Source organism: Corvus cornix, chromosome Z (assembly GCF_000738735.6).
Source record: "Corvus cornix cornix isolate S_Up_H32 chromosome Z, ASM73873v5, whole genome shotgun sequence".
Taxonomy (NCBI): domain Eukaryota; kingdom Metazoa; phylum Chordata; class Aves; order Passeriformes; family Corvidae; genus Corvus; species Corvus cornix.
This window is the reverse complement of record NC_046357.1, coordinates 8,076,520-8,100,343: the sequence shown is the minus strand read 5'-3', so window position 1 is coordinate 8,100,343 and position 23,824 is coordinate 8,076,520. Positions and strand designations below refer to the sequence as shown.

Below are 23,824 nucleotides of genomic sequence, written 5' to 3'. Positions count from 1 at the left end.
TCTCCACAGCTACCTGTTGGGAAACTGCCTTTTAGTAATCGTCACACTGAATGTTATCTAAGCCAGAAAACTGACCCAGAGAGGTCACTGCTCTGTGATGCTGTGAGTATGCTTCACTATGAGTCTTTGTAACAAAACCATTTCAGAAAACAACAAAAAACAGGTATATCCTAAAAAGCAAGAACAGACACCTAGTTCATGTTCAAAATCCTACGACCTGCCTTCCAGTCTAATTTGGCTCATCTAGTCTGGGACAAGAGTTGAGTACAAAAATTCAACACAGCACTGGCTCCAGGAAAATTTAGGAAAGATAGAATGAAAAAATATAGCACACGGTCCCACCTCTGATTCATGGCTGAGTTCAAAAATCTAAACCCACATCACTGTGGATGAAAAAATCCTAGTCATAGTCAAATTGGTTTATATTTCTTAGATTTACTACCAGTTGTTCAATTTACAGAAATGTTTTTGAATTTGAATACTTTTTAAACTTAGTGACAGGAGTCTGAAGAGTGTATGGTATTTACATTTTCAAAGAATGTATGAGTATCTAATATAAGACACAAAATTTCACTGACAAGAAATATGTTTACCTGGAAAAAATTATCAAACACTATATTAATATTTCAAAAAAAATTACAGTGTAACTTTGTAAGTCAGTATAAAAATAAGATTGCTGTTTTGCATTTGAGAATATCAGTTCGCTGCTTTATTTTCTTGCAATTATTTGAAAATAATCTGGATAACTTTACAATCAAGGTATTTCCTCTTGGCTCCCTGGTATACACCAGGCTGCCTGAGGAGATGATAGACATCCTAAGGTGTCCACAGCATAATCAGTCTGAAGAGCCTCCAGTATTAAAATTCTAACTAATGATAATCAAAAAGAAACAAAAACAATAACAAGGTTGTGTAAAAAAAGCCAGCAGATAAAAGGGCTACATCTGATTTAATGGAACAGGTAGATGATTTGTCTATATGTTGCTAATATGTATCCACAAGGTATGTGACTTTTACATGAGACAAAGAGATTTCCCAGCTGTTCCTAGTGCAGAATTGCAGTACTAAGAGAAGACACTTGTGATTATTCAGTAAAAACTGTTCATGCAGATTGAGAAGTAATCACATAGGATAGCATTTTGTACATCCTTAAGATAGTTAGATGTTTTATATGTCCTTTATAGGAGTCAGGAGAGACGAATCATGCACATGCTGCAGTGGACATGTGGGATCACAGGCTAGACAGGTTTTGAAAACTGACCAAAAACCAATTTTGGGAATATCATCTGATCCAGTTGAAGACTCTTGCTGTGGAGATGATCCTCACCATCTGCTACACAACAAACCATCCTTTCTGTCTGAGATATTTCATTCCCCATGCACTCATTTTCCTATGCCAACATAAAAATATTTTTAACCATCACTGTCTGGATCTCTGTGAACAGCCAATATGATCAAATACTGACAATAGTCCCCCTTCAAAGGGAAACATTTTTACAATAATCTAGATAACAAAGCATCAGCTAGACAACAAGATAGGAAGTTGCAGCAGACTTCTGGTGATATGGATTGCAAGTCCTGTGTTTCAATAAAATATCATCCTAATGGAAGGGAAAAAGCAGTTAGACAAGAGAGGTCCTTTTTTTTATCTGACAGTTTTATCTCAACCCCTTTCTTTAACACAGACCTGCAAACTTTAGACCAACTTTGGAGAGTATCACTATTGCAGTATTACTTTTCTGAAAGTGCTTTCCAGGCTAGAGAAGGGTTCAAACCATCCTCTAAAATTTTTTGAGATTTCAAATTGAAATTAGATTCTCATCTTAGAAGTGATAAGAGAATTATTATTCCCCCGAGGTCTGGCTGACCATACTAAGCCCAATGAATTTCAGAAGGTACATTAAGTCTGTATAATTGGAGCAGGCATGGAGTATATACACTTTGTTTAATATTGCTTATATCAATCTTTTGCGAATTTTTAAAAAGCACTGAAGTCACATACGGATTTATTATGTCCCAGACACAAACACACACCCCTTATAAAAGCCTCTTCTGTGCCATAAATTAATAAGGCGTTAGACAGTGGTCCAGACACACATGAAAGCCACATTTATACTTCCACTTCACTTAGGAGGAAGACACCAATGCCATTGTCACTTGGCAAGAAAAAGTGCTCCCAGAAACTAAACTGTGTGAGCCTCTGAAGGTTACGTCCAGAGGGGTTTATTCAGTTCTGTTTCTTAATATGGTCTCCAAAGCAGAGTTATGTCACCACCATGTTTTTTCCAAACACCAAGATGAAACTTGTCTCAAAAAGAGAACAACTTCCTTTGTCTTTGGATATCCTATAAAAAGCTGGCAATGGTTACCACTATGCTTCCCATGGTATGACAAAACTGTGCCAAAACCACCACCAAACCTAGGATTGCTGTAAAAAGAAATGTTTTCCTTCATGCTTTCAGATATTATAATAACATGCAGAATAAGTACTGATGGTAAATACAATACATGTGAAAAATACAATGCACATGAAAAGTACAATGCTTATTATTTGCTTATTTTTTGCAATAAAACTTCTGTGGCCAGTACAGTTGTACACATAAGAGCTTCAGAGCTTGACCTTGCAATACAGAAGTTTGTTCCTATGATGAATAAATACATTGGATTATAAAAATCATTTGTCAGTTAGAACAGAAAGATTAGTCAAAACCACTGAGGAATTAAACAGAGGAAGTCTGCACAAGACACATAAGCATACATTATTGATACCTAATAAATTATTCCACTTTGGGGAGAAAGGAGAAGAAATTGACTGAAATAGAATGAGTTAATATTATGCATATGATAATAATTTTTTGAGAAATTATTTCTATTTCATCATGTGACACAAAGATTATAGAATGCTACCTTACAAAACTGAAAAAAGTTTCTCTTTTTCAGGAATCACTTATTTTAAGTGATTATCATGAAAAAAAAGAATTCTGTTGCAAAAACCAGTCATTTTTTCTTCCCCTCTCTGTCCCACAAACAAGACTTACTTCTCTATACCATTCTCAAGTGGCTTTTAGAGCTCTGCAGACAACTCAACATATTAATGATTTGATATTTATAAGATTATTCTACTGAAGGATCAGCGAGATAAATAGAAGATGAAATGAAAAATCTTCTCTGGCAAAACCCTAAGTCTCCCATGCATCTTATAGCTTTATGCATTAATGCATTTTTAATACACCTCTTTCCTTTTGTGATTAGACTTGTCAGAACTGGAGCTCCAAGATCACTAACAACTCAGTAGGCCTATGACAGGTTTCCAGAGCAAGTCGTCCATGAGTGTTAAAGGAAAACCTGTTAGCTAAAGAAAAGCCATTATATTGTTGTGATGTATACCCTCTATTTTTATATTTTATCATACTATGGAGCACTGCAGTTCACTAAAGAACTACTCACATATACACAAAAAACAGTCATCTCCTTTTCATCTTCCTAGAGCATGCTAAGCTAAATGAACAATAGCAGTGAGGGTGCCTGCTGTTTTAACATTCAGCTGCATTCATACTGGAATGGAAGCCTTTTTGTTGTTCAGGTAAGACAACAAGCAAGGATTTACTATCCAGAGCTCCTGTATCTGGGTGACAATCACTGATTGTCTGTCCAAACTTGCAAATTGTAACTATGGCAACTGACCTTTTCCCATTATTACCCATTTAGATATGATTTAACATGACAATAGGGCATCTTCATAGGTTTTCAGCACATAGCCTGTTGCCCTTAAAACAAAAATATTTCATTGCCACATCAATGAAGTTACTTCTATAAATTAATGGAGAAAAACAGTAGTACTCACATCATCTTAGTTCTCCTTGTGCAGCAGTGACTTGCACATAAGGAATTGCGTCTTCAAAAAAGATGACAGTAACAGCTCATGAAATTTATTCCTAAAAGAAAAGTTGGTGATGAAGCACATACAGAATCATTTTTAGAAGGTAAATCTTTGATTTAAGGATTTGATTCTTTTCCTGTCTCATTGGTATTAATTCCTGGAGCAGAGAGAAAAAGGAGTTGTTTTATGATGAGTTGTACACTTCTCAGACATTTAGATGGAATTCAGACTCACAGAAAGTGCATGACACTATTTGCATCTCTTGTTTTGCTACCAGGAGGTGTGTGAAAATCAGAATAAATTTTTAGTATTTTATGAAGAGTGTAACTCATATTTCTACTGCACTGGGCTGGAAGAGGGGTACTGAGGAGGGAAAAGGCAGGTGAAAATCTTCACAGAATGGTAAGATTGATTTTCAGAAAACTCAAGAATGTCCACTATTCCAATGAGAGTCAATTAAAAAAAAATCAGAAAAGAAAATTCATTAACAGGTCTCCTAATTGTGAAAAAATCCTATGTTCTTGATGCCTACAGAACACCAACATCATGGATATATCCTGAAGAAGAGAACTGAAACATTCCCATTTTACTCAAAACTATATGTACCAAAAATCAGAAGAAAAAGGCTTTCAGATGATAATGGGTGAATGTCATAGGTTAGCAAGCATAGTCCCGGAAGGGACATCCTTGCTAAGGGGTGCTTACAGTTTCCTCTGAGAACTGATAGAACCTATCAGCTGGCCAGTTTGGGTATGGACAATTCTCTAAGCCACTTAAAGTTGTGATCACCTCTGTGATCCACATTTAAGAATAGGCAAACTCCCCCTCCAAGCTCTCTCTCGTTTCTGGTGCTGGCACAGGTGGCTGCAGGCCCCAAGTGGGGACCAGCGGGCCCGGCCCAGGCCCTGCTCGGGCCAGGCCGGGCCAGGCCACGGCCACCCTGGAGCCGATGGACCTGTTCCAGCCATGGAACCCCCCCCACTGCCTTGCCGTGGGCAGCCGGAGCGGCTCGGCTCTCCCCCCTCTCCACTGTGACAAGAAAAATTCAACATTCCAGCTGCAAAGCTGCAAGGCCGAGGTGAGATTAACCCTTTTATTGCTGTGAAGAGCTGAAAACCTGAGGGAAGAGAGAGAGGAGATGCTTAAAGCTGAAATTCTGTCGTGAAGCTATGATATATCAGAGTATCCTATTGTAATTTCATGAAGATATGGGGGGTGGAGTGTTCAACTCGTAAGCAAAAGCACCTGTGCTGAGATAGGCAGATGCTGACGCAGCTGTAATTTCATGAGAAGTTTGGACAGGGAGAGATGGACCAGATGAGGACTTTTGCTCCAAACGGGAAAGGAGAAAACCTCAGTCCCTAGAGATGAACCAGATGAGGACTTTTGCTCCAAACGGGAAAGGAGAAAACCTCAGTTCCTAGAGATGCTCCCAGAGATAGTCCTAACGATGAAGATAATGAAGACCCTTTGCTCCCAGGGAAGGAGAAGGGCCTCTGTTTTTGTTTCTGAACAGCTCAACCTTAAAATTGTACCCCGAAAAACTTCAAGAGTGGACCCTCGAAAGCAGTTGCGGGAAAAGCTGCAAGTCAGGGGAAAGGACTCACACGCAGGCAGAGAGACTCCTCTTCCTAAATAGACTGAACAATATTTGGAAGTGGGCGGCTGTCTCGTTGTGATAATGTTTTCATAGCATGAGCAAGAAGAGACTTCTCTTTCTAAATGGACCGAACAAGGCTATTATGGAAGTGGTAAACAGACTGAACATCTTAAGGGTTGTCTTTTTACATTGTCAGTGGGAGAAGGGAAGAAGGTGGGGGGAGGAGGAGAGTTCTGAAGGTGGTATAATTTTTTTTCTTCTTTTAGGTCTGTTAATAAACTTCTTTATATTCTTTCAAGTTTAGTGCCTGTTTTGCATTTCTCCTAATTCTTATCTCACAGCAAATAAACAGTAATGAGTATTTTGGGCCAAACCACTACAGTTATTTTGCTCCAGCTTCTAAAACCACAGTCCAAATAATTCCACTTATTTTTACGACTTTAGGTGTGATATTATAGCTTCATGATACCTTTGCTGTAGTAAAAATACAGAGTTTCTCTGTATCTTTTAGGTAACTGGCTAATTCTAAAGCAGCTCAAACTGAATGTGGTGAAATCATTAATATGCATTTTACAGGTAAAGAGAAAAACCTGTAGTTAGTTGCCAAAGGAGAAAGCTAAGAAATTTGTTCTTAAACAAACCTATATTTTACTGGCCTTTTGCAATTTCTTTGTGTACCACAGATATTCTTTGCACAGTAGGTGCCTGTGTAAAGAAAAAAAAGAGAAAGATTTGCAGACACAAATCAATATACATTGTCAAAGTTTACAGGAATATACCATCCAAAACATCTAGCAAACAGCCAGTTAAATCTGTCTTAGCAACCCTTGTCACAGAATCACAGAATATTCTGAGCTGAAAGGAACCCACAAGGATCACAGAGTCCAAATCCTGACCCTGCCAAGTACCACCCCCAGGAGTCACACCATGTGCCTGAGAGCATTGTCCAAACATTTCTTGAACTCTGTCAGGCTTGGTGCTGGGACCACTTCCCCGGGGAGCCTGTTCCAGTGTCCAACCACCCTCTGGGTGAAGAACCTTTTCCTAATATCCAGCCTAAACCTCCCCTGACACAACTTCAGGCCATTTTCTGAGTCCTGTCACTGGTCACCACAGAGATCAGTGTCTGCACCTTCTCTTCCCCTCACAAGGAAGTTTTGACTGCAATGAGGTCTCCCCTCAGTCTCCTCTTTTCCAGGCTGAACAGACCAAGTGTCCTTAGCTGCTCCTCATCTCACTTCCCCTCAAGGCCCTCTCCATCTTTGTTGCCCTCCTTTGGAAGCTTGCTAAGACTTTAATGTCTTTTATATCTTGTACTGCATTTCATCCTACATCCTGTGTAGTTTTGTATATCACATATTTAGCCAAGTACAGAATATTTATGTCCATTTTTCTACAAAGCAACAGTTTATGTTTTCTGAGTCAAAAAGCATAAAACCCAGACAAATTTTAATTACGAAATTAAGCATATAGATTTTTACAGTGTTTCAAATGATAAGAAAAGTACTTATTCTACAAAGTGTTCCAAGGTCCTGAGAAGTAAAAGGGATAAAAATGTATCCATCATCAAGCAGCTGATATCTGTCATCAATAAAGTTACATTTAGATGCTCTTATCTATCTGAATTTCAGTCAAGCGTTTGCTGCAATGCTATAAGAGAAATCCTTAGCTAAGCAGAAGTAGATGGAAATCACTAGAGAACTCTTGTGAACAAGGGAGATGGTGACAGTTGCACTGAAAGCAGAAATACAGAAGAGGAAATCTCTATAAAAACATAGAAAAAATAATGTAATTAGCAAAAAAGCTTCTGAGGACTTGATGTACCCTTATTTGATATATTTTTGTTATATTGATATATTTCAAATATTATTTGAAATATTGGGGAAATTCCAGCCACTCAAACTGGGAGGGGGAGGAGGAGGAGGAAGGCGAAAAAAAACCAGAAAAAGTAAAGCAGAGGAGAAGCAAAGGAATACCTGCTCAAAGGAGAGAAAGGCATTAAAATAGTGTAGTTAGTTCAATTTACCAGAATGATAGTTGGGAAAGATTTTCATTATCAGTAAGCTCCAGGGAGAAGAAATTACTAAGCTAAAAGGTTACTGCTCAAACATATTTAGGAATAGAATAAATAAATCAAATCAAACCTGAAGAAACATATGATTCCAGAAAAAAACTTAAGACAGGAAATTTAGCAAGATCTTGCAGTAGTATGAGATCAGAATGAAGCGGCCAAAAGTTCCAGTCTGAGGTCCCATGCCACATAGGAGAATAATATCCTGTGCATTGTGGTAAGAAAAGATGTAAAGATATTAGATTTTTATTTTGGCAAATGTACAGAATGAGATTGAGATAGGAAGAGAAATAGTTTCACATTTCTGATATTAAAGAGCAAGAAAGAGATAAAGTATGCTAAAAACACTTGTCAAATTTTTGAATTCTTTACTACATGACTTTTCAATATACATAGCATCTAGACGTCTATTGTTAAAGTCATCCCAGAAATCTGTATATACAATGTCTTCAGCTTCATGCGTAAGTGAATATCGTTTGTATGTTTGGGGTTTTTACTGCCAAATAAAGATATACAAAGTAAGTTTGTGTCTTGGGGTGACTTGATGTTGTATTCCCTATCGCTGCACTATGCCCAGAAATTAGTATATATGCCTTTCTATGCCTTCAAACTGAGCCTGAGAGGGGAGAGAGAAAAGTGTACTTTTTCAAAGCAGTTTGTTTTCATGTTCCAAGGACACAGAGATAAAACCTGTCTGCTTCTGCAGCAGCAGGAGCAGGAGGAAGCATCTTGCTTTCCAGCCAGTTTTCAGCTTTCTTTTTCTCCGGGGAGAGACAGAGAGTTGAACTTTTGTTTTCCTGGGACTTCATTTTTTTTCCCTTTTTCTCTGCTGGACTGTTTCAACATCAGAATACATTGGGAGGACATTCCACCGAGGCCTTGGCCCTGGAGGTGGGCCCACCACCCCGTCCCAGCTCCGAGGAGGGGGAGGGAGAGACTACGGAAGGACTCTGAAATTTTCCCAGGTTTTCTCTCTACAATGAGAGGTTTCATTATTTAGCATTACTATCTTTTTCCTGTGTATTTGTTAAATAAATAGTTTTTATCTCTTTCACTTTCCTTCGAGGAAAAAGTATTTTTTCCCCAAACCTGGTGGGGGAGGGGTGGTTTGTAACCTGCCTTCTCTCAGAGGATATATTTCTAAATTTTGCCAAACCGGGACAGTTTGCCAATGATACTGTATTGGGAAGAGCTTTTGACTCCCTCAGAGGCGGAGAGTCCCCACAGAGAGACTTGGAGGGCTATGAAATCACCACCCTGTATCAGAGGGCTATGAAATCACCAACTAGTGCCAGAGTTTGCACCTGGGATGGGGCAGCCCTGGATGTATGGACAGACTGGGGAGTGAGGGGCTGGAGAGCAGTGCCATGGAAAGGGCCCTGGGGGTCCTGGTCAGTGGCAAGTTGAACATGAGGCAGCAGTGCCCTGGCAGCCAGGAGGGCCAAGCGTGTCCTGGGGGGCATCAGGCACAGCATCGCCAGCCGGGCAAGGGAGGGGATTGTCCCCTCTGCTCTGCACTGGGGCGGCCTCACCTCCAGTGCTGGGGCAGCTTTGGGTGCCACAGTGTAAAAACGACATTTTAGCTACTAGAGAGAGTCCAAAGGAGGGTGACCAAGATGGTGAAGGGCCTTGAGGGGAAGTCATATGAGGACCAGCCGAGGTCACTTGTTCCATTCAGCCTGGAGGAGACTGAGGGGAGACCTCATTGCAGTTACAACTTCCTTGTGAGGGGAAGAGAAGGGGCAGGCACTGATCTCTTCTCTGTGATGACCAGTGACAGGACCCAAGGGGAGGGTATGAAGGTGCATCAGGGAGGAAGGGAACTGGGTGGACGGGCATGGACAAGGAGGGATTTAGCTTGGATCAGGAAAAGGTTCTTCCCCCAGAGGGTGGTTGGGCACTGGGACGGGCTCCCCAGGGCAGTGGTCACAGCACCAGCTTGACAGAGCTCAAGAAGCATTTGGATATCACTCTCAGGCACGTGGTGTGATTCTTGGGGTGTCCTGTGAGGCATCAGAAGTTGGACTTGATGATCCTCGTGGGCCCCTTCCAACACAGGATATTCTATGATTCTATGAAACCAACTAGTCAGCACTTTTACAGGAGGAGAAAATGTCTGTATAAAGGAACAAACCCAGAAAACTAGTGAATTTGGAAGTAGTAGATGTTGTTCCATATTTTCTGACCTGGCTTAATCTATTTTACAACTGCAAAATACTGGTTTTCTGATGTGCAAAGTATATGCGTGCATAAAAATAAGTCCTGAAAGATTTATACTAATGGCAACTGACATAGTTAAATGAGAATTGTTGATACTTTCTTGCCAACAATAATTAACAGCAATTAGTGAAAAATTACTAGGTCTGTTATCAAAAAATTTTTGGAATTTTTGTTTGTACTGGGACTAAGCTTCCTTGCTAGCTGTTTCATCATTTTTATACCATCTTTACTCCCGCAGTGATAATTTAGATCCTGTCAGAGCTTAGTGATTCAAGGCAGCCTTTTTTTCAATCATCTTTTAGCTTCAAACAAAACTTCATAAATTTTTTTTCTCGATACAGAATAATTACAGAAATAGTAATTTTGGAGAAAATCAAGAGATAAAATGAGATTATTTACACAGCTCTCTTTATTTTAGATAACTGTTATAGTGATTAACCTATATTAAGACTAAAATAACTCTGACATTTCATTTGAAGAGAAATAATGTACAATGGAAAGAAAGAAGAAATCTACTTTGAATTCTGCCACTTCTCAAATTATCACGGTGGGGTAAAGATACTCTTCCCCAATGCTAGCAGGACACCTTAGTCAATTTTCTACAGGGAGAGAAAAAAGCAGCGTGCGCTCACACGCACACATACTCTTAAAAGTGTAAGTTTGTGATGGTGAGAGACTTCATAACACATTACTAGTCTCATGAGCCATTGAGTCCTGGGGATTGGTAAATGGACTCTGAAGCCCTCCACTACAAAATTCATGTTAGCAGTAGCTTTTGTTTCTCAGGACAAGACATCTTACCATCCAATGACTGTGTGGTCAACTGTGTGAAATGCATTGGTGACCTCAGTTCACATCCTAGTGCACAGGTAATTACTGCTGCTGTTGACCTGCAGGCTCTTTTTCACTCCGTTACACAGGTACAAACAAGTAACTCCAAGTGAATTGAACAGTGTAAATGCAATTAGATTTTGGCTCTTTAGCAGCCTGGTGCAAGCCTCTGTGCCAAGCTTCATGCAGTTATGTCACCATAACCATGTCCCACATTGAGTCCGACATAAGCAAGGACATCCAGAGTGTTATGCAGAATTTACACTGTCTGCAGTCTCACTATAGAGATACAGGACCATCTAGGAAAAGTCTTCAGTCTACAATATGTAGTGAGGATGATGGTGATTAACATTAGCTGTTAAGTGCACACTGTTAAGAGGAATATAACGCCATTTAAGTTGTATTGATAGTTCTGAATTCAGAATTCAAAATACTGTAACAGGCTATGAACTTTCACTGTGAAGAAGTCAACATCTTAATTCAGATATAAGATGTTCTGTGTGAGATCTTAAATACCTTTAAAGTTACAGAGAAAAACTGACATGGGATCTATTTTTTGTCATATTTTTTGTCACTTGAGTATGTATGAATTTTGTCACTAGAGTATGCATGAATAAATGCACACCCATATAACTATAGTTTGAAATACTGCCTTGCTGAATAGACATGGATTTATGTACCTTTTGCAGCTATAACTTTAACACTTTCAGAAAACAAAACTAATTTCTTACCTATCAAAACACTAGATGTAATTAGGAAAAGCTAGTTAATTAATTTAATTGGGGCCAATCCAATGAATTACAAAAGATACAATGTAAAACAAAACAAAAAAAAAAAAATCAAGTAAGCTTCTCTTATCTTCCTAATTCCAGAGACTATTGGTATAAACAAAAACAGGGTATTCATAAAGTAATCTGGACAGAAAATGCCTGACAGAAGGCGTTTTCCAATTAATGTGTTCAGATTAGTCAAAAACAAATGAACAGTTTTCAGGGGAAGCCTGGAAATAAGAAACCAGTCCTGAGGAAAGAGTTGGGAACCTGGATTCAAATATTTTCTTTTTGATGAAAAGCAGATACCTGAATCTATGCTCCCCATGCAAAATGAAAACAAATATCAGGCTATTCGTCTGTGAAACTCAATTTCCTCCTTTTGGTACTACTCTCTTTCCAGAAAACAGGTGAAAGAATGGGGAATGAGAGCTTAGTCTCCCAAGGGCAGGTAAGAACATGAATGGCCACCAGTGTAATTCCTGTACTCTTGCTTATTTTCCACCACATTCTACCTGTCTCTTTTTAAACTACCAATTCCAACATTTTGTAGGATTCTCAGCTTGCCTATCCTGTGGGGTGGAAACACTTTTCATCACACAACATGTTCACGGGATGGGAAAGTGTGTTCTCCTTGCCTGCCACAAAAGGTACGCAGAGATTTGACCACAGGTAGCACAAGCCGCTGCACCAAGACGTGCATGGAGGTAAATGTGCCAACAATGCAGTGAGTGCCTTCAGTGTCTTTGTTAATAGAGGTTTGAATCTCCAGCTTGACACTATTTGAATGTAGCTCTCTGTGGTTTAATTACTACCATTATTATTATTATAGATACAGTAGTAATTATCTCTTCTTAATGTCTCATCATGTTTTGATCAATTCACATAAATTTTACTGTAAATATATGGTTAGGTAACATTAAAGAAAACACGTAATTATGGAATATATAATCAAATACCTTCCAAACAGTTGCATATTTTCCAACAATTAAATGCTTTAAAAAAATAACTAATTGGTTTTTAATAAGCAATATTCAGCTTTTGAAGCAATGAATATATAAAGCTATATTTGTTGACCTCAAATTACTTTACTCCAGTTATATTGATAACATCTAGGTTTCTCAAAAACCTGCTGGCACAAAATCTTTTCAGCTTTATTAATGATTCAGATGGCAGTTTCTGAAGAGACAAGTTCCCACAGAGAAGGAGCACTTGATTAATGACCTGGAAACACTTTTCCTTTTCAGCTGATTAAATAAAATTGACTGGATTTTTACATTTTTATAATAAAATGACCCGCAGGGCTGAGATGACACAGTGAAAGCAGCATGTTCACTCTTCAACAGATTTTTATTTTGTCACTTGTAAAAATGAAAGGGCTAACCACCCAAGCAGAAAAATGCACTTTATCACTGTCCACTGCCAACATGCTGACAATTGCTGCATACAAATACAAAAACACGGAGGAAACTAGGCTGTGTTTACACTCAGCCTGATTTTGTCTAATGATGACAAAAGGTCTATGACTTCTCGAGGTTGGAGTGATACTATTTAATTATTATGCAAAATAGATTTATAACAACACTACTGGCAATCATAAAAGGCTTTATAATATGGTCACTTAGAAGTTATCCCAAATATCTTTCCAGAAATTTACATATAACAAGAACTTTAGTTTTCTGAAGCAAGATGGTAGCTGTTGTTAAACAACAAATGAAAATCTAATGCAGTTGACAGCTAAAATAATTGGAGAGCTTGCACTAGCCATCACAGAATCCAACCCAAATGTAATTTGCAACAATTAAAAATAAAATAGATAAAACACTTTGTCTCTAAGCACACATACTTACACTCACAAGGGCATATAAGGCTGTTATATGCCAAGGCATAGCAGTAGCTATGCCTAGTTATATGCCTAGTCTGCCTGTGTACAGCTTGCCCTAAGACTTCCACTCATCTCTTCTGGGTTTTTTGTTTTGTTATTTCTTTCCTTGACCCTGCCCTTTTCATACAAGCACCCAGCCTGATAAAACAATCAATAATTTCAGTCTGAGTAAGTAATCAAAAGTGTTTTGTGCTCTCTTAAAAGCTGTTTGTTTGTCTTCCTAGTATTAAAGTGTGTCAATATCAGTAATCCCTTATGGGTTCAGTGGGCTGATATAAAAGATCTATATCTCATATGAAATCTTGTATTAAATCTATCCCCTTGAAAACAGAGCCACCTTGCCCTGACTACTGGGAGCAGCCCATGGTTGACCCTAATAGTGTACTCAAGCCCATATATTGGCTGAGAGTTTTAAATGGGCTGAGGCGAATGCACAGCAATAAGTGTGGCAATTGCTAAACACTGTCAGTTGTAATATCCCTGAGCCTTGATGTAGCAGCAAGGCTGGATTTATATCTAAGGAAACGTAAAAAATATACAGTGTTTCCAGATCTACCCAGAACTGCCTGGATTACTGTACACATGCAGTTTGTGTGTAGCTTCTTTCTCAAGTTTAATATTAAGTGTAAAGAATTTAGTGGTCTCTTTTAAAAATTGTTTCTCCTAAAGAGTGGATGCACTGTATCACTCATCAGTCATCTACTCTGTTCTGTATCTGAATATCAGAGATGCTTAAAGCCTTTGAACCTGCAAAGGAGGGAGATGCACAGCTTTAACAGTATTAACTTTTCATTTCCAAGTTGGACCACTACTATAATGTCCTACAGTTCACTGGTTAACTGTAGCACATAAACATGTGTGGTTGAAAATACTGAGGTTTCTTTGCTTTCCACATGGGTGGTGTTGTAAGCTTAGACAAGGCAATTGGTAACCAGTGCAGTCATAATAGTGCTGCCAGGAGTAGCATAATTAAAATGATTTTTGACATCTATTCATTAAGACCTAAGACTTCTAACATATGTGTCACTTTTGCACAGGGACTATTTGCATATTTAAGACAATAATTCCAGTATTTTGTAAAATTGAGTTTTTACTCTTTTGATGTTTAAACATATAAGAGAATAGCCACTCTGGCAATGACTTGACATAGTCTGCTTCTGTTTCAACTAGAAAGTTCTGAAGTGGGTGTAATGAGAAATAATGCAGATATAGATATAGATAGATATAGATATAGATATAGATATAGATGTATAAGATTAAAATAACTTTAACTGTTATATATAAGCAGAGTTTACCCAGTTTAAAATACAAAGGTTGGAGAAACCAATTCTTGAAAGGTCACAAAGGTCATACTCTGTCTAAAAAAAGTCCATCAAAATAAAATTGTAAATAATGTAAAGAAGGAGAAGCTGAAGTGTTGGCTCTCTTAACCCTGGAGAGATGGGCATTAACACGCGTTTATATTAAGTCAGAATGACATTATTCTCATCTGCTAAACCCCTTCCCATCCATCCACAGTAGCAATCATACTCATGAATAAAAGGAAACAAAATAACTGAGGACATAGAAAGAATAAACATTCTTCAATTAGCTTACTTTTCATTATAAATTAAAACAATTATGGTAACACTGTGCAAAATAGTGCTCAAATATCCTTAGCTTCCCACTGTATTACTGCTCATTGTTCAGGGTGAGGGGAACTGTAAATAGGATAAACCAGACAAAATGTCAGGTTGGATGTAAAATGACAAAGAGGGGGAGCAATCTAACATAGCCAGGTACTGCTCTTGAATCAGCTCTTATCTTGGCCTTGGTATTGATAAGCCAAAGGAAAGGTGTTGAGGCAGGAGGAGAAAATGAGCTTTAGCTGAAGCCTCTGAAGAACACAGAGAAAGAAATATTTCCTTGGAAGTACAGACTTCCAGAAATAACGGGTACTAGTTATGTGTTGTTTCTAACACTGTACAAACCACATTCTACCAATGGAGAGTACTGGGAAAGGCTTCTCACCTGTAGGTGCATGGCAAGGGAGCCCAACCATGGAAATTCAGTCTTGCAAGATCAAAATGTGGGGGCTGACATGCACACTGGGAGTACAAACCATGATCCTTTATTTCCCTTAGTAACCAGAGAAGAGATAATTGTTAATTTAATCAAATGGAGGAAAACAAGGCATTGCACTTGGCATGAATAATCACTTGCACAAGAGCAGACTGTGAAATAACTGGCTGGATGTCAGATCTGCAGAAAAGGATTTAATGGTTAATGTAAGTCAACAGTTTCATGGCATTGCTCTAAAGGCAGACCTTTCTGTGATAAACAGGAACTATGTGACATTCAATGTCCTTTTCAACTCAAACCATTCAATGTGGCCTTTAATAAAAGGAGTGTATTTTGGGATTCAGATTTGCCATGTCAAGAGAAACATGCTCAAATAGAAAAAATCTAGAGAATGGCAGCATGAATGATCAGAGAGCTGCTAAAATGGTCTTGCAAGGCAAGAGCTGAGAGAATAAGACTGTTTAGTCTAGAAAAGAAAAAGACTGTGACATAATGCTTTTTGAATTTTTAATATATTCCAGAGTTGCTGCAAACAAGAATAATTTATTCCTCATGCCTGGGGCAGAGAAGGTAGAAGGAGAAATTTAGGCTGACTACTGAGAAATATTTTTTAACAGTGAAATTAACAAAGCAAATGGGTGAGCTGTCTAGGAAGATGCTGACATCTCTATAAGAGAGGAGATTCTTTCGTTTAAGAAAAAATTAAACATATGTCCAATTTTAGTATTAGACTAAAATAATGAATACTCTTCCAATGTTAAATCAAAGGGGACACTCTTGTCTGACTTTTGGAATAAAACCTACCTGGGTAGAACTTTTGCTTGCCTAAGGAATAAGTCACATTTTGCAGTGATTTCAAAAGTGCTACGATTAATAGTGCACAATCAATATTTTTAACATGATGAAATCTAATTTTAAGATTGTCTATATTTCTCCTTCTTAGTCCAAAAGGCTTTGTTAATGAAGAAAAGTGTTTCATGAATAAAATCACATATTCACAAAATAACAGAATCACAGAATTTGTCTGGTTGGAAGCGACCACTGTGGGATTGTGGGTCATCTAGTCCAAACTCCCTGCTCAAGCAGAGCCATCCTAGAGCACACAGCACAGGATGTCCAGATGGTTCTTGAACATCTCCACTGAGGGAGATTCCCCAGCCTGGTGTCCTGGGATGACGTTATGAAGCCGCTTTATTCCTTAACCATCTGCTCAATGCCCAAGGACGCTGTGTCTTCAAGATGGACCCGGGGGCGGGGCCACGGGACTGAGTGCGGGGCAGTTTAACGGCTGAGCCCAACGGCTCGGGGGCGGCTTGGGGCTCCACGGGCTCAGCGGGGCTCAGGAGGGAGCATGCCAGGAGCGCTGTGCTGCTCTTTGGTTTCCTTTGTGTTCCAGCTAGCTGGGAAAGGTGCTGTTGGGTTTTATTCTTGTTCTTTTTTCCCTTTCCTTCCCCTTGCCTCACTGCCTCCCTTCCCTCCTCGCTGGCCCAGGGAGCCCGTGGGGTGGCCCCGGCTGGTCCGAGCCTGCATGTCTGTTCCCTCTCTGGGAATTTGTTGTATTTTGAGGATTTTTTTCTATCCTGTTCTACCCTGTTTTGTTCTTGTGTTAATAAACAGCTTGGTTTCTTTTTCCCACTTTCACTCCTTGTGACCCATTTGTCTTGTTGATGGAGGAAAAGGGGAGGAACACTCATTCCAGAGTGTTTCCTCCTGAAGTTTTGTCTAAAAAACCAAGGCACCTGGGGAATCTGTTCCAGTGCTTGGTCACTAAACACCGCAAAGAAGTTCTTCCTTATGTTCAGGTAGAACTTCCTGTGCATCACCTACTGCCCATTGCCTCAGCACCTCCAAGTAGAGCCTGGTCCCTCCACTGGCCCCTCCCTGCAGACACTGACAGATGCTGATGAGGTCCCCTCTCAGTCACCTCTTCTCAAGGCTGAACAGGCCAAACTCCTTCAGCCTTTCCATGTAATAGAGATGTTCCAGTTCCTTAATTGTATCTGTTGCACTAAGGGGTCCCAAACTGGGCAAAGCAGTCCAGATGTGGCCTCACCAGGGATGAGCAGAGGGGCAGGTTCAGCTCCAATAACTTGCTGACAATGATCTCTAATGCACCCCAGGATACCATTCTTGGCCAAAAGGACACACTGCTGGCTCATGGGCAGTTTGTTGTCCAACAGGATTCCCAGGTCCTTCTCTGCAGAACTGCTTTCCATCAGGTCACTCCCAGTCTGTACTGACACACCTAAGATTTTGAGAAAATCAGAAAATAAAAACAGAGTAAGAATCTTAATAGTTGTGATCCTATGTTTTTCATCTGTGAAGTTTCCCTTCTAGTTTTCATGCTCATCCTTAGACTTAAAAACACCCAACAGAAATTTTCTCTTATTGAGGCATTCTAATCTTGTACAGGCCTATATTAATCTACTGTTATTCTGTGGAAACCACAGAAAACTTGGTAATCCAGTTGTCATTTACAATAAATATTCAATGCAGAGATAATTTCTGGTAATTGTCATCAGCATTTGTGCCAAAACTCCACTCATTCAATGAATACTAATTTAGTCTGTCTAAATTGTCAAGTAATATTTAGGCTGGAACACTTAAAAAGCAATTGAATACATAATTTCAATTGATTTCACATTGCCATTTCACTTTCGTCTTTCAAGAGGACATGCACCTTTGAAAGAGATCAGAAGGAATACCATGAAATTTGTTATCTTATTATTACCTGCAGAATTTCTTTCCAGTAAGTTATTCCATAAAGAATGATAAATACAATACAATTCAGAAAGCCTTACTGATTTTTCTTTTTATCTAAAATTAATTGAAAACTTTTACATGAGCAGGATAATACTTGTTTGAGTATATAGAACATTCACGAAACAGAAATCCTATCAAGCAATCAAAAAGGAAGAAGTGAATCCTTTCCCACCTCAAATTTTCATTCAAGTTTTGACCTGAGATCAGTTTTTTCATCCATATTTCAGGTTTTTATATTTGACCCATCAGTATTTGGGGAGCTATACAGGCTATAATGAGCAACAAGTTCAGTCTTCCAACACAGCATTAAACATCAGAAGCATTAAACATCAGTTATAAATTCTGTACTGACTTTGTCCTATGACTAGGACCACTGTTCCTAGTGTTCACCTGCCAGAAGAATTAAAGAAAAGTCACAAAGACTTTCCCAATCAAGTTCACTACTAGTGGCTCCTGGCTGCCTTGTGTAATTACCACAGCCTAAGTCATGATTGAATTGGACACAAAGAATTGTCAGCTCAGGTGTACTGGGTCTGGTCAGCTTATTCAGAGTGTGTTCAGAATAACACATTTAATTTTGTGTATTGACCACTATACATATATTTGACCAAATATTTTGAGGGGAAAAAAGCCCTGGCCAACGTCATAGGAAAATTTTGCTTCACAATACAATCAAAATACATTCAATGGTTGAAATAGAAACATTTTCCTTTTAATATCCCCCATGTTTCATATTTGGACTTAAAAGAATCCAGAGCTAAGGCAAAGTATTCTCCCGCAGTGTAGTCCTGCTCCCTGAGTATTTCGTATCTCCTAGTTGTCCACCCTTTCCCCAGGCACCATGCAGAAAGCTTAGATAATTCATCAAGAATCAGATATTTCACTCCAAATCACAAGTCTTAGTTAACTGAAATGTCTAGCTGTTCCATGATGCTTGATTTATTGTAACACTGGAATGAAAAGAGATGAGTCAAAATAAAATGTGAGAAAAAAACTAAACAAATATTTTTTAATCTACACTTTTAAGGAAACTGTGGCAAAAGACAGATGTCTTCAAAGACTCAGACACCTTCAAATACAAGAAGAGTTTTCCTCTATTCTGTTAACTCAGTGTTTTAACAGCCTGCAATCAATTTAAAGCCTTCTAACTCCATGTTTGAGTGATTATGCAGAAGTATATGACTTAAAAAAATTACTTATTTTTCTGTCTACATAACAGAATCCCATCTCTGAAAACCCAGTATGAAAACATTACGTGACCTCATTCAGGACAGAGTAGGTGGCAAGGACAGTAGAGGGTGACATTGTAAGGTCCATTGTACGGTTCGTTAATTATAGTATGAACAAAGCAATACTTAACTTTGACCTAAGTTTTTCTTATGAAGAGAAGTTCTCTATGAGACCCTTCACCTTTAGTTCTGTATTTCAAAGTGTACTCTAACTTGTGACATCTGGTATTCTTATTTTTTTAATCAAAACAAATAGTACAATTTCAAGGATTGTAAATATCAACCAGGTCAAACCTCAAATATAAGAAATAGCTCAAGAGATCATTTTGCATGTGAAAGTAGGTTTTCAAAAGAAATTCTTTGCCTCTGAATATGGAAAATTTCAGCTATGTAGTCGTATAAACTAGGACTATATAGGTCTGGGAGTGCAGTGGCTAGCTCAACTCTGCAGTCACATAAATGATTCCTTTGTGGATTAAGTTTTCCATATTAGCAAGCAGTAAAACATACAACACCTAAAATTCATCTGTTCCTAAGGATTTTAATACTTTTAAAATTGCCATTATCTGAGACAGCTTCCACCAATACGGAAATACATATTTTAGTAGGTTAAGTTTTTCAGTTTTCAGTTTCCCTTCAACAATAGCTTGCAGTGCAGTTATTCCATTGTGCCTGAGTCTTTTCCCTGCAGGTTTAACAAGCTATTTTAAACATTTGACAATGACCAGCCACAGCTGTCTTGACCTATCATACTAAACAGACTGGACAAACTAACCCTGTCTTCCCAAGAGTCTCCTACCAATGGGGTGGTGTCCTCTGGCTTTCTCAGAGGGGAGTGTTGCTTCCTTCCCATTTTCTTCTTTTCAGCTGATCTCTCAGAGACACTAACTAGCCACAGACTCCTGTTTGAGGAGAACTGAACCAGGACAGTGCTATTTTCTAAAGTTCATTGTCACGGACATGTGTGAAAATTCCCTTAAATGGATAAACTGGGGGACAGGACTGTGTTAATTTTGCTGTGTGAGATTTAACTGTCAGAGCAATGCTAGGACAGGTAATGCCATACTTACTTTACAGAAATAGAGCTTCTCTATCTTGCTGTTTTTCAAGAACTGTCAGGTATCAATGCATACATCACCCCTAGGAGCACAGTGTAAAGAGTCACCAAGGAAACATCTGAAGGCTTTTACACCTGATATCCCACTAGATTTCTTTGCTTAAGAGAAAAGCCTGATCTATCATTTATTTTCTAAATAAGTGTAACTGAATTATGCTTAGTATAATTGAATATTTCTTAAAGAAATTTCCAAGCTATCACGTAAGTATCACTTGCTAACAAAACAGTGTTAATCCTCTTAAAGTCTACTCTTCTGGACAAAGCAGTAGGAAAATATGAGAGGAATTTCCTACCGAAGATTCTTTTATACAAAATCCTGGCTTCTTGTTAACAGTATGCTACTTCTCTCCTGGCTTTTTTTGGACTCCATTTACTTGACTAAAGGTAAACATCATCATTTCACTCTGGAATTATAGCAGTACGTATCCTGGTAAGTTTATGCACAAATGTTGAGATCCACCCATCCTGATATATCCAAATATCAATTTTCTAAGATGCCTAGTACTTTCCCTGTGAAAACATTATAAGTACTACTAATTTATAGATAGGCAGAAACCAAGTACTTCTTTCTTTATCACTCCTTAAACTGTCTGCACAATCCTGCCGCTTCTGAAAATTCATATTCATTTTCAGTCTATTTCTATGATCATTTGATCCAGCAACTAACATACAAATTTTCTGAGGTGTAGATAATTAACAAAAAATAGTTACTGCTTTTAAAATACAAAAACTTTTATTCTCTTAATGCCAATTATTTAAATTTTTAAGATATTGGAACACTTTTATAGTATGTTTGGCTGAGAAGTTTACATGTACTAGACTTTTTATTAGAGTTGTGAAAAGACCCATTTTATCTTGCTCGTGTAACAAAATTAGTCAAGAAAATATGATGAAGAGATCTTTCAAAATAAAACACTTGCTTTTATTTCCGTATCTTTTATCCTTTGCTTAAAATTACATGTATTTAAATATCATCTAGGAATTGTACTTTGCTGTGAGAAATTTAGCATTTTTACTTAAAAATGTAAAAACAAACAAAAAAAAAACCCAAACCAAACAAAACAATAAAAAAATTTAACCTGCATTAATTGCATTTCATCCAGCAAAAATGAATGCCAGTTTTAGTACAAAACCAGAGCTGATTATCACAAGGATATTTCTTTATTAACTTACCTGATCACAAAATCTGTTCCATTCATTCAACTGTAATATCCCATTGTCAGCACTCTGCTTAAGGAGACTGGAACATATTTTAATTGTAGTTAGGTGCTTCCTCAATCAAGTATATGCACACATATAAGTCAGGAAGTAACATTCACACATGACCAGTAAGATGCAAGTTTCAAATCTGAAATGTGGAGGACAGCATCAATGCTAGTGCCTCTGAAGGTGGGAATATATTCTCTCAGCACATTTTGAAGACAGTCTGGGTTCACCAGGGACAAAAACGAAATGTTCCTCCCATGGATAATTGTAAACACACCTTGTAATGCACAGACATGTACATGCAAAGAGTTACAGTTACAATTCATTAGCATTCCATATATTATTCTGTTAGACTGTTCTCCTACACACAAGTATTCTCCAAAGAAACAATTGTAGACTTCTTATTACCCTAAAGTGACATAATATTAGACTATCCCAAGACATTGATCAAAAGGCATGCATATCATTGCTCTTTCAAAGGAAGTCTATATGTATCAGCATCAAATTCAGTGGACTGGGAACTATTCAATGTCTAAATGATATTTAAAGTTTTGGTATTGTATTTCTATTCAGTGATACAACCCATGTGTCTTCCTTTCTGCAAGTCTCTAATAGTCTGTTGCTCAGCTGAACAAGTAAATGAAAAGTCTTGTGATAGAGTTTATTCTCTTTTTTTCCTACTGTTTTGAACATTTAAGAAGTATTGCTTTAAATTATTTTATTTTACTATGAAATAGTAAGAAAATGCTCATAACTGAGATATCTGCAGTTGGCTAGCATCCTGGCCTTCATTCTTACCAACTGGTTTTATCTGAAGGGCTGTATTTTGGGCACAGGTACACTGGCAAAGGGCAAAAGTTAAGGACGTGCTGTCCTCTCCATACCCGTTAGTATTAATTTCTATCATATGTCCCTTTATGACATGGTGGTGTAGAAGAACTTATTTTCCTTCTCTCTCTTCCTATTAAGTCAGGTGGGAAGATAGGAAGTAGATGTCTGGTTAATAGTTATTTTTTCCTCTCTCTTGAATTTGTATGTTTAGACTATTTAGAATCATAAAACCACAGTACAGTTTTTATTGGAAGGGACCCGTAAAGACCATCTTGTCCAACTCCCTTGCAAAGAGCAGGGACATCTTCAACTTGATCAGGTTACTCAGGGCCCTGTCCAACCTGACCTTGAGCTTTTACAGGGATGGAACATCCATCATCTCTCTGGGCAACCTGTTCTAGTGTTTCACCACACTCATCATAAAAACTTTCTTCCTTTTATCTAGTCTGAACCTACTATATTTTAGATTAGAAATATGATTTTAAACTTATTTAATTTTTAAATTTTCATAAATTTAACAAGTCTAAAAATATGAGGGACTGCAAGTACTTTAAGCTGAGTGTACATCTAATCCATATCTCTTTTCCCTTTTTGTCATATTTTCATGGGCCCAAGTGCACAGAAGGGAAGAAAGATGTTAGGATGGTTTGACTTGTACAGACTGCTCTAGATGAAATCTACTTTTAAGCATACAATTAAAATAATTTATGTTTAATCCATAGAACTGTTCCTGAGGCTAGTTGAAGCCAATGAAATACACACAAGGGTATGTGCAGGAGGTAGGTCATACAAGTGGAACTAGTGAGGACATTTCTCTTCTGGAGTTCTTGGTCTTTTCACAGTAGGTGTTCAGTAAGTTGCTTGTCTGTCTCAGCAGTCCAAGGACATAAATTTTTTCTTTGCAGCCATTCCTGGAGGCTAACACATTTCACCAGAGCAAGGGCATGAGGTTCAAGCACAGAAAGCTCCATCACAGACAGTGTGCCATGTTCAGAAAGGGAAAGAGCAGAAGAGGGTGGAACTGGTCATTTATCAAAATATCTCTTTGTCTTTTTAGATTTCTTATCCTCATGATGCTGAAGTCCCCTGTAACACAAAGCAGTCTGTGTTCGTGAATTATGCATAATGTTGTCTAATTATTTGTATAGACAGTCCATATTGCTGATCATTGCAGTATCTGGGTCTCCAGAATAATTTACTTCCATTAATCTTCAACTGACTATGTATAAAACAAGCCCTATCTCCTTTGACAAGTGCAGCTAAGTTTGCTCTTTTCCACTTATTCAATATCCAGGCTTCCTGACAAAGCAATACTTTGCTTTGAAATAAAAATGGTGAAGCAGGAAGAAAAGAATCTAGG

General features: G+C 38.2%; 1 long non-coding RNA gene across 1 annotated transcript; it reads right to left on the bottom strand.

Annotated features, from left to right (window-relative positions):
* Nucleotides 1-17,019: 17,019 nt before the first annotated feature.
* Nucleotides 17,020-23,591, bottom strand: LOC104686653. Its single transcript, XR_751375.4, has 3 exons — nucleotides 21,601-23,591; nucleotides 20,381-20,450; nucleotides 17,020-17,563 (listed from the first exon to the last, which is right to left on the bottom strand). It is a non-coding gene; the product is annotated as an uncharacterized LOC104686653 (long non-coding RNA).
* Between the last annotated feature and the right edge of the window lie 233 nt (nucleotides 23,592-23,824).